This window comes from Pygocentrus nattereri, chromosome 5 (genome assembly GCF_015220715.1).
Source record: "Pygocentrus nattereri isolate fPygNat1 chromosome 5, fPygNat1.pri, whole genome shotgun sequence".
Taxonomy (NCBI): Eukaryota; Metazoa; Chordata; class Actinopteri; order Characiformes; family Serrasalmidae; genus Pygocentrus; species Pygocentrus nattereri.
The window spans coordinates 48,654,145-48,660,957 of record NC_051215.1 but is presented as its reverse complement, the minus strand read 5'-3'; positions in this window follow the sequence as shown (position 1 = coordinate 48,660,957).

Sequence of the window (6,813 nt, the reverse complement as noted above, 5' to 3'; positions counted from 1 at the left end):
CATGTCTTTGGACTGTGGGAGGAAACCCACGCAGACACGGGGAGGACCCCGGTCGCCCAGCCAGGGAATCAACCCCAGGCCCTTGCTGTGAGGCGACAGTGCTACCCACTGCACCACCATGCCGCCCAGTATGTAATGCACTTAAAAGAAAACCCTAAAATAACAAAAAACAATACTAGAAATACAAATATTATACTAATATTGCTAATGGTAAAAATTTAAAGGCAGCCTGGATCCTCAACAAGAGCTGCTGGACATGCTTCTCCAAACAGTCCCACTGCCAGAGCCAGCGATCCAGCATCCTGATAAACATGCTCCTCCCCACCAAAGATGTCATCCAAAACAAGCAGGGCTTCATCCTGAGAGAGAATAAGGCTGTTTTCCCCCACAGAAAACAAAGAAATATGCTAAAGAAAACATGGTTCATTCACATAGTTTCACTTTAACAGACGAAAATAATTCTACCGATGCTGACTTCTAATATTGATGCTGTTGATGTACACCTGACCTGGAGCAGGAACAGGTGTTGATCAGCTCTGGCCCGGTTCTCCGTGCTGACAGGACTCAAGGAGAAAACCATGGCCATCAGGTGCCCAAGGAAGCCTCCTGATGTCTGGAAAGGAGGAAGAGATTCTTCTGGATTCATAAGTATATAACAAGAGAATCGGAACAGAATCCTTATCTAGAACTAGTTCTACCTTTCACATTCTACTCCATTTCTTTTAATAGAACGTCATTAATTAGTGACGCTGACGTCTATTAAATTGATCAGAAGCACAAAACACTGAAGGTAAACAGTTTCCATCAGGGAGAACCGAGTGGCTCTGAAATCACTTTTTACACACAAGCAAAGTTTCAGTTTCAGATTTATTTACAACTTAGTTCCAAGTTTAAGTTGAATAAAAACTGGCTTTAAACTCAGGATCACAGATGAGCTCCTTTACTATGTTGATCTGTAGGCGTCTGTTCATAAACATAAACCAGCCCAAACTCATTTACTATAAAATGAAATGGTGTTTGTAGAAATTCAGAAAAAAGCCGCGTCAGTCTCGACTGCATATGTGGACATATTTCTATATTGAGCTCTATTTACACAAAGTTATGTTAGTTCATCATTTATGTTGAACTGACTCTCCCAAAGTTTTACGCTGCTGCGCTGACGTTGAACCGCGTGCTGCACTGGGTCGGTATGACCAACAGGTCAAAACCAGCTCTAAACAAAGTGACCGCTGGGCCCTGATTGGTGCTCTGGCTTTGCGCTTCTTTTGTTTTGACATGTTACGTTTTTATACACACAGAAACCAAAAGGAACGACAGATTTCTCAAAATGTAGGAGGAAAAAGTCGGATATTAGACTCTGAAATGTAGTGGAGTGAAAGGAAAAAGTCGCCCAGAACGGAGAAACTTCAGTACAGATACACCAAAAATACTAAAGTACAGAAACTAATTATATTTACTGAGTAACTGTTTAAGCACACCTGCCTTCATATTCAGATTTTTTTTTCTTTCCACCTTAAATGATTCTATGTCAGTATTTTGCTTGTAGACGGCACTGAATGGTCAGTCTGTCTGTGTATTCACTATAAAACTGCACTGACCTGGCATCTTGAACCACGCCCACTAAAAATATTTCGAGCCGTTTTAATTTTCTCGTTGAGATGAATTGGCAAGTGTTTTTTTTTTACACTGCTGCTTTATTCTAATTCTAATTAATTCTAAATGTTGTTATTGTAATGATTATTAACAATATCAACATTTTAAAACTTCAATTCCACAGCAGTTTGAATAGTGTGCAAGTAAACTGGTGCTGCATTAATGTGTGGACAAAAAATCCCCTTTTCTTTCCATGAGAACGCTGTTCATTAACTGCATGTCGGCATTCGACACGCTCATCCCATCCAAGCGGACCTTTGGACAGACACCCTCCTTGTGCCACGGGGAGCTGGATTTCACAGCTTTGACGTTGTTCATCCTTGCTGTGATTCCAGAATGACGCACTGTCTAGAATTGTTTCCATATGTTAATATTGCACCATTAATATAGATCATGCAAATATTTGACATGAGCACAGCACCTGCGTGACTCTTAAAGGTTTATTAGCTTGGACACCACCGGTTAAACAGCAGAGCTGCTTTATTCACTTGCAGAAAAGTCTTGCATGAGCCTTACGTCCAGAGAAACGGGTAATAGAGTTCGATTAATGTTTATTCCTTTGAATTCATAGCCATAAACAATGTAAACATTGTGCTAAAGTCTTTTATTTCTCATGTCCATTGCTTTGAGGAAGATCAATCATTATACATAGATTATTATAGATTTATAGATTATGGATTTTCCGTTTTTTTGCTGCGTGGATTCTCACTGACTTCATAATCACAATTTTCTTTATTTCTGCATTGCAGTATTGCCTCAGCATGATAAACACGTCTGTCAGTTTTTTTGGAGTTCCTTTTTCTTTTTTCTTTTGCACTGAAGAAATTTATTTCGGATTTGTTTGGACCTACACTGCAGCGTCGCTCTGCATCCTCCTGGGAATGCCAGCTCATGCCTGGCTCCTCTGGCTGTCCTTCCATGGGGGCTGGAAAATCAAACCCACCCAGGTGTTTCCACTGACCCTCATAATAATGGATTTCTTTTTCTGCTTACATTTATGTGTTGAAATGCTGAATGTTTTTGTCCTCCAAAATGACTCCTTGTCCTGTGTGTCGGTTTTCATCTTCGGCCTGTCCTGGGCCTGCAGGCTGCTGATCCAGGTGTGTATTTGTGTTGAACGCTATCTGGCTGTGATTTATCCAGTTACCTTCTTAAAATATAAAGCTATCCATTACAGGATTGCACCGGTTGCGCTGATTTGTCCGATGTCTTCAGGATATGGCCTGCTTCAAGCTTTTGCAATAGTGGAATTCCCCGACTACGTTTACTTGTCCCTTTGCCTCATTGGACTGATCGTTATCTCGTTTTGCTGTATGTCTGTTCTGCGTGTGCTAAAGTATCCAAGACCAGGAGGAAGAGAGATCACAAGAGAGAGAGGTAGAGAAGTAGGCAACCAACAAAAGAGGAATGCCTTTAAAACCATCACGTCTGTATTGCTCACTGTGCTGCTCAGTTACCTTCCTCTGGCATTAGTCAGTATACTTAGCTTAATAAACCTGGACAAGATATGGTTTCAGTGTGAAATTGTTCCATTAATGTGTTCTCTTAATATTTACTGCGTTGTGGTTACACCTCTTCTGAAACTATACCTGGACGGTCGTCTAAACTGTATAAACAACCAAAATGCGAATATCAGAAGATAAAGTACGTCATTTTCTGCCATTGGGTTGTTTGTAGAAGTTTACAGATAAATAAACTTTTTTTTTTTTTTTTTTGGATTAAAACGGTTTTGTGTATTATAAAATTTTAATTAGTTTTAATTAAGTTTTGCAATGTCTTTTGAAATGGTTGAAGAAAAATGTTTCACATGTGCTTGAATTTAAATAAAACATAAAAGCATGTAAAAGTTCAAGCGTCTTTAATTAACATTATTTTTATCATGACTGAGTGACTCTAAAATGATGACATTAAGGCGGCTGGATGTCTGCTTAATCGTGGATTGTGAATTATGACACACGATTCGCAAAGTCACTATGGATTTTCTTCATTTTCTACATGCCAAACACATCCGTCAATACCTCTGCAGTTCATTTTGGTATATTCTACTGCTTGAAAGAAATTCATATTGGATTTATTTGGACTCGTGTTGCGATGTCACGCTGCGTCCTCCTGGGAGCACCTGCTCATGCCTGGCTCCTCTGGCTGTCTCTCAGCACTGGTTGGAAAATCAAGCCCACCATGTGTTTCCTCTGGTCTTCACAGCAGTGGATCTTTTTTTCTGCTTACATAATTTATGGAAATTATGATTTTAATGTTTATTTTCCAAAACTTTGCATGTGCAATGTTGGCGTTTTTCTTTTGTGGTCTGTCCTGGAGCTGCAGACTTCTGATCCAGGTGTGTATCTGTGTTGAACACTGTCTGGCTGTGATTTGTCCAGCTATTTTCTTAAGATATAAAGTTAAGTGATACTTTTTTAATCCCACAAAGGGGAAATTCAACCTCCTCTTTTAACCCATCCGTGAAGTGAAACACCACATACACACTAGTGAATACGCACACACTAGGGGGCAGTGAGCACACTTGCCCGGAGCGGTGGGCAGCCCTATCCACAGTGCCTGGGGAGCAATTGGGGGTTAGGGGTCTTGCTCAAGGACACCTCAGTCATGGACTGTCGGCTCTGGGGATCAAACCAGCAACCTTCCGGTCACAGGGCCAGTTCCCTGACCTCCAGCCCACGACTGCCCAAAAGCTGCCCATTACAGCATTGCATCAGCTGCCGTGGTTTTGGTGATGTCTTCAGTATATGGTCTGCTTTACATTTTCTTGTCCTCCAGCTTAATTGGATTGATTGTGCTCTCACTTTGCTGGGTCTGTGATCCGAGGACTAAAACATCCAGGACCAGGAGGAAGAGAGATGCAATAAACCAGGCGTGGCCACCAAGAGCCAGAACAAAATGTTTATTACTACTAGGAGCCACAGGCTGTATTTACACAAACATTTATAGCTTTTAAACCCATTTCCCATTTTCATGTAGATGAGTTTAGTGGGACTCCTGTCATTCTTTGTTTCCCACAATCCGTTTCAAATCTGGCCTGTATTCAGTCGGTGCTACTCGAATCAGTTCTTTCACATGTGTATCAGTAAGAACAGAGCGATGCTTTGATGTCACGTGTTTCAGGGTGGAAAATACTGATTCACAAACACAGGTTGAGCTGAACATTGACAGGAGCTTCAGTGCAGCTTGTTTTATATTGGGATACTTCTCCACAGGCACGATTTTCCAAAATTCCAGGGTTCCCTCACTCACAACAGACCTGAGTGTGTCATCTTCAAAAAGTTCAATCATCTCCATTTGAGACGTAGCTTCATCTGTCACCAATGGGGCTTTCAAACAGTCTGAATCAGCAGCAAAAGGGTAAACAAGGACTGTCATTTGTGGCCTTTTCAGCTGTAGATCATGGAATCTGTCCTCAAAGTTCTGCTGCAGACTTTCAAGAAGTGTTGCATGGTGTGCAGTTTCTCCCTTTTAGGACCTGAGCTGCTTGGGCACTTGCGTTCGACACAGACTGGTGTTAGTTCTCCCTTTTTAAGATGAGTTTCTTGACTAATGCAAATACTGACTGCACTAGATCAGGGAGCATCTTTAATTCCCCCTGGAGATCAAGGTTCAGCTGTCCAAGTGGTGCAGCATGTCCACCACGTTGGCGTGTAGTGGCGCTGAAGATGGGAAGCTTTAAAATGGGATAACGACGTTTGGCATATCAAACAGAACGGCTTCCCTTTATGCCCAATAAAAAAATACGAATCCTCCCACTCTGGGAAGAAGGTTTTGCGTTCATCTTCATATTTTCGTTTGGCTTTCGCCCGATGCTGCCATGTTTCGGCGGTTGGATAGCTAGTAGCCTTGCTCAGCGCGTGGTTCTGCTGCGACGTTCTCCTTGCAGGGGGAGGGACGGGGGTGTAGCATCACTGTGGCAACAGACTTTGGCTTCTTTCAGCACAGAAATATGCCAATATATATATATACCCGCGACCCTGACGGAGAAGCAGCTTAGAAAATTGATATATATATATATCGCTGTTGTTGGGAGAAAACCTCTCCAAATACCAGAAATCCAGAAAACCTCTCCATCTCCAAAACGGTAACTTTACAGGAGAAGGAAAAACCTACTCTACTTTTAATGGAAGTCAATGGAACCAGTTTTTTTTTCCAAGTCATTTTTGGTCATTTCTTTTGGTCCATTCATCATGAACTTTACACACAATGTGAAGGACAACAGCTGCTTTCAAATTATGCCAAAAATTCAAAAACATATATATATATATATATATATATATATATATATATATGTATATGTATATATGTGTGTGTGTGTGTGTGTGGTGTGTGTGTGTGTATATATATATATATATGTATGTATGTCTGTGTATATATATATATATATATATATATATATATATATATATATAGGTATATGTGTGTGTGTGTGTATATATATATATATATATATATATATATATATATAGGTATATGTGTGTGTGTGTGTGTGTGTGTGTGTGTGTGTATATATATATATATATATATATATATATATATATATATATACACACACATACACACACACACTTAATTGTAAATAGAAAAGCCACACATGTGCAGGCAAAGAGCCGCGGGTTGGCCACCCCTGTAATAAACCCTCAAAAGAGGAATACCTGCAATACGATTTTCACTGTATTGCTTGCTGTGCTGTTCTTTTATCTCCCTCTGGTATCAAGTTCCGTAGTCTGTGTATTAAACATTGACCAGACATTAATACTTGACTGTGAGTTTGTGCTTCCAGTGCTCTCTTTTCCTATTTACTGTGTGGTTCAGCCGCTGCTGGCATCTAAAATGCTGTAGCAATGAAAAGACAAATCGGAGAGAATAAAGTGCACTGTGGGATTTTGTTGTGGGATTTAATGACAAAAAGAAAACGTTATTTATTAAGTTATTTAAGTTGAAATCGCTTTATACATTTAAAACTGAACCAGATTATAAATGATAAATGCTTATATGCATCCGTTAAAGTTTTCCTTACTGCTAGTAAACCAAAAAGGCTTTGAGCAGGCTGGGTAACTACACTACCGTACACTATCTACCTGAAACACAATACAGTGGTTCTTATAGTTTATCATTCTCTTAAGAATGTCTTATTTTATATTTGATCTTCTTATCAGC